Here is a 12,500-nt window from a genome sequence, read left to right on the forward strand (position 1 = left end):
TGCCTTGCCACCGCGTTGCCCAGCATGCGATGCCACCGCGTTGCCCGGCGTGCCATGCCTTAGCCTTGGCCAACATGTCGAGCCACGGCCTCGGCCCGCATGCCATGCCAGGCCACAGCCCGCATGTCTTGCCACGGCGTTGCCAAACATGCCATGCCACGGCCTCGGCCCGCATGACGTGCCACGGCCTCGGCCCGCATGCCATGCCACGGCCTCGGCCCGCATGACATGCCACGGCCTCGGCCCGCATGCCTTGCCACGACGCCGCCCAACTTGCCATGCCACGGCCTCGGCCCGCATGCCATGCCACGGCCTCGGCCCGCATGACATGCCACGGCCTCGACCCGCATGCCTTGCTACGGCGTCGCCCAACATGCCATGCCACGGCCTCGGCCCGCATGCCATGCCACGGCCTCGGCCCGCATGACATGCCACGGCCTCGGACCGCATGCCTTGCTACGGCGTCGCCCAACATGCCATGCCACGGCCTCGGCCCGCATGCCACGGCACGGCCTCGGCCCGCATGCCTTGCTACGGCGTCGCCCAACATGCCATGCCACGGCCTCGGCCCGCATGCCATGCCACGGCCTCGGCCCGCATGACATGCCACGGCCTCGGACCGCATGCCTTGCTACGGCGTCGCCCAACATGCCATGCCACGGCCTCGGCCCGCATGCCACGGCACGGCCTCGGCCCGCATGCCTTGCTACGGCGTCGCCCAACATGCCATGCCACGGCCTCGGCCCGCATGCCATGCCACGGCCTCGGCCCGCATGACATGCCACGGCCTCGGACCGCATGCCTTGCTACGGCGTCGTCCAACATGCCATGCCACGGCCTCGGCCCGCATGCCATGCCACGGCCTCGGCCCGCATGCCATGCCACGGCCTCGGCCCGCATGCCTTGCTGCGGCGTTGCCCAACATGCCATGCCACGGCCTCGGCCCGCATGCCTTGCCACCGCGTTGCCCAGCATGCCATGCCACCGCGTTGCCCGGCGTGCCATGCCTTAGCCTTGGCCAACATGTCGAGCCACGGCCTCGGCCCGCATGCCATGCCATGCCACGGCCCGCATGTCTTGCCACGGCGTGGCCAAACATGCCATGCCACGGCCTTGGCCCGCATGACGTGCCACGGCCTCGGCCCGCATGACATGCCACGGCCTCGGCCCGCATGCCTTGCTACGGCGTCGCCCAACATGCCTTGCCACGGCCTCGGCCCGCATGCCATGCCACGGCCTCGGCCCGCATGACATGCCACGGCCTCGGCCAGCATGCCTTGCCACGACGCCGCCCAACTTGCCATGCCACGGCCTCGGCCCGCATGCCATGCCACGGCCTCGGCCCGCATGACATGCCACGGCCTCGGCCCGCATGCCTTGCTACGGCGTCGCCCAACATGCCATGCCACGGCCTCGGCCCGCATGCCATGCCACGGCCTCGGCCCGCATGACATGCCACGGCCTCGGACCGCATGCCTTGCTACGGCGTCGCCCAACATGCCATGCCACGGCCTCGGCCCGCATGCCACGGCACGGCCTCGGCCCGCATGCCTTGCTACGGCGTCGCCCAACATGCCATGCCACGGCCTCGGCCCGCATGCCATGCCACGGCCTCGGCCCGCATGACATGCCACGGCCTCGGACCGCATGCCTTGCTACGGCGTCGCCCAACATGCCATGCCACGGCCTCGGCCCGCACGCCACGGCACGGCCTCGGCCCGCATGCCTTGCTACGGCGTCGCCCAACATGCCATGCCACGGCCTCGGCCCGCATGCCATGCCACGGCCTCGGCCCGCATGACATGCCACGGCCTCGGACCGCATGCCTTGCTACGGCGTCGCCCAACATGCCATGCCACGGCCTCGGCCCGCATGCCATGCCACGGCCTCGGCCCGCATGACATGCCACGGCCTCGGACCGCATGCCTTGCTACGGCGTCGCCCAACATGCCATGCCACGGCCTCGGCCCGCATGCCATGCCACGGCCTCGGCCCGCATGACATGCCACGGCCTCGGCCCGCATGCCTTGCTACGGCGTCGCCCAACATGCCTTGCCACGGCCTCGGCCCGCATGCCATGCCACGGCCTCGGCCCGCATGCCTTGCCACGACGTCGCCCAACTTGCCATGCCACGGCCTCGGCCCGCATGCCATGCCACGGCCTCGGCGCGCATGACATGCCACGGCCTCGGCCCGCATGCCATGCTACGGCGTCGCCCAACATGCCATGCCACGGCCTCGGCCCGCATGCCATGCCACGGCCTCGGCCCGCATGCCATGCCACGGCCTCGGCCCGCATGACAGGCCACGGCCTCGGACCGCATGCCTTGCTACGGCGTCGCCCAACATGCCATGCCACGGCCTCGGCCCGCATGCCATGCCACGGCCTCGGCCCGCATGCCACGGCACGGCCTCGGCCCGCATGCCTTGCTACGGCGTCGCCCAACATGCCATGCCACGGCCTCGGCCCGCATGCCATGCCACGGCCTCGGCCCGCATGACATGCCACGGCCTCGGACCGCATGCCTTGCTACGGCGTCGCCCAACATGCCATGCCACAGCCTCGGCCCGCATGCCGTGCCACGGCCTCGGCCTCGGCCCGCATGCCTTGCTACGACGTTGGCCAACATGCCATGCCACGGCCCCGGCCCGCATGCCATGCCACCGCGTTGCCCGGCGTGCCATGCCTTAGCCTTGGCCAACATGTCGTGCCACGGCCTCGGCCCGCATGCCATGCCATGCCACGGCCCTCATGTCTTGCCACGGCGTTGCCAAACATGCCATGCCACGGCCTCGGCCCGCATGCCTTGCTACGGCGTCGCCCAACATGCCATGACATGCCACGGCCTCGGCCCGCATGCCTTGCTACGGCGTCGCCCAACATGCCATGCCACGGCCTCGGCCCGCATGCCATGCCACGGCCTCGGCCCGCATGCCTTGCGACGGCGTCGCCCAACATGCCATGCCACGGCCTCTGCCCGCATGCCATGCCACGGCCTCGGCCCGCGTGACATGCCACGGCCTTGGCCCGCATGCCTTGCCACGACGTCGCCCAACTTGCCATGCCACGGCCTCGGCCCGCATGCCATGCCACGGCCTCGGCTCGCATGACATGCCACGGCCTCGGCCCGCATGCCTTGCTACGGCGTCGCCCAACATGCCATGCCACGGCCTCGGCCCGCATGCCATGCCATGGCCTCGGCCCGCATGACATGCCACGGCCTCGGACCGCATGCCTTGCTACGGCGTCGCCCAACATGCCATGCCACGGCCCCGGCCCGCATGCCTTGCCACCGCGTTGCCCGGCGTGCCATGCCACCGCGTTGCCCGGCGTGCCATGCCTTAGCCTTGGCCAACATGTCGTGCCACGGCCTCGGCCCGCATGCCATGCCATGCCACGGCCCGCATGTCTTGCCACGGCGTTGCCAAACATGCCATGCCACGGCCTCGGCCCGCATGCCTTGCCACGGCCTCGGCCAACATGCCATGCCACGGCCTCGGCCCGCATGCCATGCCACGGCCTCGGCCCGCATGACATGCCACGGCCTCGGCCCGCATGCCTTGCTACGGCGTCGCCCAACATGCCATGCCACGGCCTCGGCCCGCATGCCATGCCACGGCCTCGGCCCGCATGCCCTTCTACGGCGTTGCCCAACATGCCATGCCACGGCCTCGGCCCGCATGCCTTGCCACCGCGTTGCCCAGCATGCCATGCCACCGCGTTGCCCGGCGTGCCATGCCTTAGCCTTGGCCAACATGTCGTGCCACGGCCTCGGCCCGCATGCCATGCCACGGCCTCGGCCCGCATGTCTTGCCACGGCGTTGCCCAACATGCCATGCCACGGCCTCGGCCCCCATGCCTTGCCACCGCGCTGCCCAGCATGCCAATGCACCGCGTTGCCCGGCGTGCCATGCCTTAGCCTTGGCCAACATGCCACGCCACGGCCTCGGCCCGCATGGCTTGCCAGGGCGTTGCCCAACATGCCATGCCACGGCCTCGGCCCGCATGTCTTGCCACGGCGTTGCCCAACATGCCATGCCATGCCACGCCACGGCCTCGGCCCGCATGCCATGCCACGGCCTCGGCCCGCATGCCATGCCATGCCACGGCCTCGGCCCGCATGCCATGCCACGGCCTCGGCCAGCATGCCATGCCAAGGCCTCGGCCCGCATGCCTTGCCACGGCGTTGCCCAGCATGCCATGCCACCGCGTTGCCCAGCGGGCCGTGCCGCGGCCTCGGCCCGCATGCCTTGCGACTGCCTTGGCCAGCGTGCCATGCCACAGCGTGCCATGCCTTAGCCTTGGCCTACATGCCATGCCACTGCCTTGGCCAGCATGTCGTGCCACCGCCACGGCCAGCATGCCATGCCGGTCCGTTGCCCAGCATGCCACGGCCGTGGCGGCATGGCAAGCCACGGCCTCGGCCAGCATGCCATGCCACGGCCTCGGCCAGCATGCCATGGCACTGTCTTGGTCAGCATGCCATGCCATGGCACCGCCTTGTCCAGCACGCCGTGCCGCAGCGTTGGCCAGCATGCCTTGGCCGGCATGCCATGCCAATGCCTTGGGCCAACATGGCGTGCCACGGGCTGGGCCATGCCGGTCCGTTGCCCGGCATGCCACGGCCGTGGCGGCATGGCAAGCCACGGCCTCGGCCAGCATGCCATGCCCCGGCCTCGCCCAGCATGCCATGGCACGGTCTTGGTCAGCATGCCATGCCATGGCACCGCCTTGTGCAGCGTTGGCCAGCATGCCTTGGCCGGCATGCCATGCCAATGCCTTGGGCCAACATGGCGTGCCACGGGCTGGGCGAGCACGGCATGCCACGGGCTGGGCGAGCATGCCACGCCACGGCCTTGGCTAGCAGCAAGGCATGCCACGGCCTCGGCGAGCATGCCATGCCATGCCAAGGCCAAGGCCAAAGCCAAGGCCAAGGCAGTGGGCAAGGCCAAGTCCCTGTGCAAGGCATGGCCAAGGCCAAGGCAAAGGCCAAGGCCGCGGGCAAAGGCCAAGGCCAAGGCCAAGGCCATGGCGTGCCACCGCCTCGATCGATCTTTTTGAACATGATTCTTTTATAATCTTACCCAAACCGTGCAACACAATTAAAAATGCACTACAATCAATTTTAAATGTCATTCCCTATTTTTTTGCAATTTTTCTGGAGCTTTTCGAATTTTTAAAGCCCTTATTTGGCATAAAAAAATCAAAATAAAATAAAAAAAATGAAAAAAATAATTTAATAATTTCTATAATTACTAGTGAATCATCCTTTAATTATGGGAATTTTTCCATAATTTTTTGACTATTTTTATTAATTTTTATTATTTTTTAAGTATTAATATCGAAATAAATTAAAATAAAATATTTTCTGTAAAAAAATATTTTTTTTAATTTTTTTTATGGTGTATTAAATTATTTCCTACAACTTTCATGTTGAAAGTTTTGGCAAAAAACCATTACTTTTTAAAAAAACCCCATTATGACTCCTCGAACATGCTTGATGTTTCCTCCTGCCAGATTGAAAAGGGCTTAACAGGCTATTATAAGGGGGGGGCACCTCCCTTGCCCAGGGCAAGGCAGTGGCAGGTACGCCCCATGTTGGGCGCGGCCTGGGCTGCGGCCTTGGGTTACATGCACTGCGGCTCGACCGCGGCCTGGGCTGCGGCCTGGGGCGGCTCGGCCGCGGCCTTGGGCGGCCTGGACCGCGGCCTTGGGCGGCCTTGCGCGGCCTGGGCGCGGCCTTGGGCGGCCTGGGCGCGGCCTTGCGCGGCCTGGGCGCGGCCTTGGGCGGCCTGGGCGCGGCCTTGCGCGGCCTGGGCGCGGCCTTGGGCAGCATGGCGTGGCATGCGCGCGGGCGTGGGCGGCCTGGCATGCGCGCGGCATGGGCAGCACGGCATGGCATGCGCACGGCCTGGGCGGCCTGGCATGCAGCCGGCCTGGCATGCCCGCGGCGTGGGCAGCACGGCATGGCATGCGCACGGCCTGGGCAGCCTGGCATGCAGCCGGCCTGGCATGCCCGCGGCGTGGGCAGCACGGCATGGCATGCGCACGGCCTGGGCGGCCTGGCATGCAGCCGGCCTGGGCAGCACGGCATGGCATGCGCACGGCCTGGGCGGCCTGGCATGCCCGCGGCGTGGGCAGCGTGGCCTGTGCGAATACCGCGCGCGTGGTCTTTTGACCACGGTGCGCGTGTTGCGCGCATGGTCGCGCACGCCTTTGCACGCCTTTGCACGCCTTCGCACGCAACGCACGTCTAGTGATAAGAACCGCAGCCAAGGCAGCCCAGCCCCAAGGCCAAGGCCAGCAGCATGGCATGCCACGGCGAAGGCAGCCCAGCCAAAGCCAGCAGCATGCCATGCCAAGGCCAGCAGCATGCCATGCCACGGCCAAGGCAGGCCAGCCAAAGCCAGCAGCATGCCATGCCAAGGCCAAGGCCAGCAGCATGCCATGCCACGGCCAAGGCAGCCCAGCCAAAGCCAGCAGCATGCCAAGCCAAGGCCAAGGCCAGCAGCATGCCATGCCACGGCCAAGGCAGCCCAGCCAAAGCCAGCAGCATGCCATGCCAAGGCCTAGGCCAGCAGCATGCCATGCCACGGCCAAGGCAGGCAAGCCAAAGCCAGCAGCATGCCATGCCAAGGCCAAGGCCAGCAGCATGCCATGCCACGGCCAAGGCAGCCCAGCCAAAGCCAGCAGCATGCCATGCCAAGGCCTAGGCCAGCAGCATGCCATGCCACGGCCAAGGCAGGCCAGCCAAAGCCAGCAGCATGCCATGCCAAGGCCAAGGCCAGCAGCATGCCATGCCACGGCCAAGGCAGCCCACCCAAAGCCAGCAGCATGCCATGCCAAGGCCTAGGCCAGCAGCATGCCATGCCACGGCCAAGGCAGGCGAGCCAAAGCCAGCAGCATGCCATGCCAAGGCCATGGCCAGCAGCATGCCATGCCACGGCCAAGGCAGCCCAGCCAAAGCCAGCAGCATGCCATGCCAAGGCCTAGGCCAGCAGCATGCCATGCCACGGCCAAGGCAGGCCAGCCAAAGCCAGCAGCATGCCATGCCAAGGCCATGGCCAGCAGCATGCCATGCCACGGCCAAGGCAGCCCAGCCAAAGCCAGCAGCATGCCATGCCAAGGCCAAGGCCAGCAGCATGCCATGCCACGGCCAAGGCAGCCCAGCCAAAGCCACCAGCATGCCATGCCAAGGCCTAGGCCAGCAGCATGCCATGCCACGGCCAAGGCAGGCCAGCCAAAGCCAGCAGCATGCCATGCCAAGGCCAAGGCCAGCAGCATGCCATGCCACGGCCAAGGCAGCCCAGCCAAAGCCAGCAGCATGCCATGCCAAGGCCTAGGCCAGCAGCATGCCATGCCACGGCCAAGGCAGGCGAGCCAAAGCCAGCAGCATGCCATGCCAAGGCCATGGCCAGCAGCATGCCATGCCACGGCCAAGGCAGCCCAGCCAAAGCCAGCAGCATGCCATGCCAAGGCCAAGGCCAGCAGCATGCCATGCCACGGCCAAGGCAGCCCAGCCAAAGCCAGCAGCATGCCATGCCAAGGCCTAGGCCAGCAGCATGCCATGCCACGGCCAAGGCAGGCCAGCCAAAGCCAGCAGCATGCCATGCCAAGGCCAAGGCCAGCAGCATGCCATGCCACGGCCAAGGCAGCCCAACCAAAGCCAGCAGCATGCCATGCCAAGGCCTAGGCCAGCAGCATGCCATGCCAAGGCCTAGGCCACCAGCATGCCATGCCACGGCCAAGGCAGCCCAGCCAAAGCCAGCAGCATGCCATGCCAAGGCCAAGGCCAGCAGCATGCCATGCCACGGCCAAGGCAGCCCAGCCAAAGCCAGCAGCATGCCATGCCAAGGCCTAGGCCAGCAGCATGCCATGCCACGGCCAAGGCAGGCAAGCCAAAGCCAGCAGCATGCCATGCCAAGGCCATGGCCAGCAGCATGCCATGCCACGGCCAAGGCAGCCCAGCCAAAGCCAGCAGCATGCCATGCCAAGGCCAAGGCCAGCAGCATGCCATGCCACGGCCAAGGCAGCCCAGCCAAAGCCAGCAGCATGCCATGCCAAGGCCTAGGCCAGCAGCATGCCATGCCACGGCCAAGGCAGGCCAGCCAAAGCCAGCAGCATGCCATGCCAAGGCCAAGGCCAGCAGCATGCCATGCCACGGCCAAGGCAGCCCGACCAAAGCCAGCAGCATGCCATGCCAAGGCCTAGGCCAGCAGCATGCCATGCCACGGCCAAGGCAGGCCAGCCAAAGCCAGCAGCATGCCATGCCAAGGCCTAGGCCACCAGCATGCCATGCCACGGCCAAGGCAGCCCAGCCAAAGCCAGCAGCATGCCATGCCATGGCCAAGGCCAGCAGCATGCCATGCCACGGCCAAGGCAGCCCAGCCAAAGCCAGCAGCATGCCATGCCAAGGCCTAGGCCAGCAGCATGCCATGCCACGGCCAAGGCAGGCCAGCCAAAGCCAGCAGCATGCCATGCCAAGGCCTAGGCCAGCAGCATGCCATGCCACGGCCAAGGCAGCCCAGCCAAAGCCAGCAGCATGCCATATCACGGCCAAGGGCAGCAGCATGCCATGCCACGGCCAAGGCAGCCCAGCCAAAGCCAGCAGCATGCCATGCCATGGCCTAGGCCAGCAGCATGCCATGCCACGGCCAAGGCAGGCCAGCCAAAGCCAGCAGCATGCCATGCCAAGGCCAAGGCCAGCAGCATGCCATGCCACGGCCAAGGCAGGCCAGCCAAAGCCAGCAGCATGCCATGCCAAGGCCTAGGCCAGCAGCATGCCATGCCACGGCCAAGGCAGCCCAGCCAAAGCCAGCAGCATGCCATATCAAGGCCAAGGCCAGCAGCATGCCATGCCACGGCCAAGGCAGCCCAGCCAAAGCCAGCAGCATGCCATGCCATGGCCTAGGCCAGCAGCATGCCATGCCACGGCCAAGGCAGGCCAGCCAAAGCCAGCAGCATGCCATGCCAAGGCCTAGGCTAGCAGCATGCCATGCCACGGCCAAAACAGGCCAGCCAAAGCCAGCAGCATGCCATGCCAAGGCCTACGCCAGCAGCATGCCATGCCACGGCCAAGGCAGGCCAGCCAAAGCCAGCAGCATGCCATGCCAAGGCCAAGGCCAGCAGCATGCCATGCCACGGCCAAGGCAGGCCTGCCAAAGCCAGCAGCATGCCATGCCAAGGCCTAGGCCAGCAGCATGCCATGCCACGGCCAAGGCAGGCCAGCCAAAGCGAGCAGCATGCCATGCCAAGGCCAAGGCCAGCAGCATGCCATGCCACGGCCAAGGCAGCCCAACCAAAGCCAGCAGCATGCCATGCCAAGGCTTAGGCCAGCAGCATGCCATGCCACGGCCAAGGCAGGCCAGCCAAAGCCAGCAGCATGCCATGCCAAGGCCTAGGCCACCAGCATGCCATGCCACGGCCAAGGCAGCCCAGCCAAAGCCAGCAGCATGCCATGCCAAGGCCAAGGCCAGCAGCATGCCATGCCACGGCCAAGGCAGCCCAGCCAAAGCCAGCAGCATGCCATGCGAAGGCCTAGGCCAGCAGCATGCCATGCCACGGCCAACGCAGGCCAGCCAAAGCCAGCAGCATGCCATGCCAAGGCCTAGGCCAGCAGCATGCCATGCCACGGCCAAGGCAGCCCAGCCAAAGCCAGCAGCATGCCATATCAAGGCCAAGGGCAGCAGCATGCCATGCCACGGCCAAGGCAGCCCAGCCAAAGCCAGCAGCATGCCATGCCATGGCCTAGGCCAGCAGCATGCCATGCCACGGCCAAGGCAGGCCAGCCAAAGCCAGCAGCATGCCATGCCAAGGCCAAGGCAGCCCAGCCAAAGCCAGCAGCATGCCATGCCAAGGCCTAGGCCAGCAGCATGCCATGCCACGGCCAAGGCAGCCCAGCGAAAGCCAGCAGCATGCCATATCAAGGCCAAGGCCAGCAGCATGCCATGCCACGGCCAAGGCAGCCCAGCCAAAGCCAGCAGCATGCCATGCCATGCCTAGGCCAGCAGCATGCCATGCCACGGCCAAGGCAGGCCAGCCAAAGCCAGCAGCATGCCATGCCAAGGCCTAGGCCAGCAGCATGCCATGCCACGGCCAAGGCAGGCCAGCCAAAGCCAGCAGCATGCCATGCCAAGGCCAAGGCCAGCAGCATGCCATGCCACGGCCAAGGCAGGCCAGCCAAAGCCAGCAGCATGCCATGCCAAGGCCAAGGCCAGCAGCATGCCATGCCACGGCCAAGGCTGCCAGCCAAAGCCAGCAGCATGCCATGCCAAGGCCTAGGCCAGCAGCATGCCATGCTACGGCCAAGGCAGCCCAGCCAAAGCCAGCAGCATGCCATGCCAAGGCCTAGGCCAGCAGCATGCCATGCCACGGCCAAGGCAGCCCAGCCAAAGCCAGCAGCATGCCATGCCACGGCCAAGGCAGCCCAGCCAAAGCCAGCAGCATGCCATGCCAAGGCCAAGGCCAAGGCCAGCAGCATGCCATGCCACGGCCAAGGCCAAGGCCAAGGCAGCCCATCCGAAGCCAGCAACATTCCATGGCAAGGCCAACGCAGCCCAGCCAAAGCCGGCGGCATGCCATGCCAAGGCCAAGGCCAGCCGCATGTCTTGCCACGGCCTTGTCCCGCAGCGTGGCGTGCCTTGGCCTTGGGCTAGAACATCGCATGCCACGCCCTTGGCAAGCAATCCTGTCCCTCGTGTAATTGCCATTTGGTTTGGCTTTGACTTACGTATATGTTGCCCTGCGAAATGCTTGTCCCTCGGGTAATAGCCGGTTTGGTTGCCTTTGACTTGCGAACACGTTGCTAGTGCTTTCCCCAGTGGAAGCTTGTTGGGAAAAGTATGTCCCTCGGAAGTTGCCTGTTGCGTTTGTTATTTGCATTCGAGCTATCCGATGCTTGCTGGGTTTCTCTAAGAGTTTTTGCACGTTCGTCGGGCTTTTTAATTATTTATTTACTCATAAAAATTATAATAAAATAAATTAAAAATAAAAAATAATTAAAAAAATTACTATAATTACTAGTGTCTCATCTTATAATTGTTGGAATTTTTCTAGAATTTTTTGAGTATTTTTAGTAATTTTTATTATTTTTTAAGTATTAAAATTGAAATAAATTAAAATAAAATATTCCGGTGGCCAAATATTTTTTTATAATTTTTTTTATGGTGTATTAAATTATTTCATACAACTTTCATGTTGAAAGTTTTGGCAAAAAACCATTACTTTTTAAAAAAACCCCATTATGACTCCTCGAACATGCTTGATGTTTCCTCCTGCCAGATTGAAAAGGGCTTAACAGGCTATTATAAGGGGGGGGCACCTCCCTTAAGGCTGGCCAGCATGGCCAGGCCACAGGCCACGCCTATGCCTAGGCGGGCGCTTGGCACATGCCATCGCTTGGCTTGTGGCATTGGCTTGTGGCATCGAAACTACATAGCCAAGCACGGGATGCGTCGAGTGGCGGCCCGCGGCGGTGGCGGTGGCACGTTGGCCTAGGGCAGCATGCCATGCCACAGCCTTGGCCAGCAACATGGCATGCCAAAGCCTTGGCCAGCAGCATGCCATGCCCTGGCCTTGGCAAGCATGTCATGCCACGGCCTTGGCCAGCAGCATGCCATGCCACGACCTTGGCCAGCAGCATGCCATGCCCCGGCCTTGGCCAGCATGTCATGCCACGGCCTTGGCCAGCAGCATGCCATGCCACAGCCTTGGCCAGCAGCATGCCATGCCACAGCCTTGGCCAGCAACATGGCATGCCAAAGCCTTGGCCAGCAGCACGCCATGCCCCGGCCTTGGCAACCTTGCCAAGCCACGGCCATGGCCAGCAGCGTGCTATGCCCCGGCCTTGGCCAGCAGCGTGCCATGCCACGACCTTGGCCAGCAGCTTGCCATGCCCCGGCCTTGGCCAGCATGTCATGCCACGGCCTTGGCCAGCAGCATGCCATGCCACGGCCTTGGCCAGCAACATGGCATGCCGCGGCCTTGGCCGGCAGCATGGCAAGCCCAAGCCTTGGTCAGCAGCAGCATGCCATGCCAACGCCTTGGCCAGCAGCATGCCTTGCCACGGCCTCGGCCATCAGCATGCCTTGCCACGGCCTCGGCCATCAGCATGCCTTGCCACGGCCTTGTCCAGCAGCATGGCATGCCCGGCCTTGGCCAGCAGCATGTCATGCCACGGCCTTGGCAAGCATGCCAAGCCACGGCCTTGGCAAGCATGCCATGTCCCTCGGGTAATTGTACAAGTTGCCTTGCGAAATGCATGTCCCTCGGTTAAATTGCCATTTGGTTGGCTTTGGCGTGCGAACGAGTTGCCTGTGCTTTCCTTGTGGAAGCTTGTTGCGAGAAGTATGTCCCTCGAAAGTTGCCTGTTGCGTTTGTTATTTGCATTCGCGCTAACCGGTGCTTGCTCGGCCTCTCTAAATGTTTTCGTGCGTTCGTCGGGCTTCTTGGTCCTTCGGGGGGTGATTCGTTTTGGGGGGCTGGTGCACAGTGTACGTCG

Source organism: Camellia sinensis, chromosome 6 (genome assembly GCF_055761805.1).
Source record: "Camellia sinensis isolate YWXY chromosome 6, ASM5576180v1, whole genome shotgun sequence".
NCBI classification, from domain to species: Eukaryota; Viridiplantae; Streptophyta; class Magnoliopsida; order Ericales; family Theaceae; genus Camellia; species Camellia sinensis.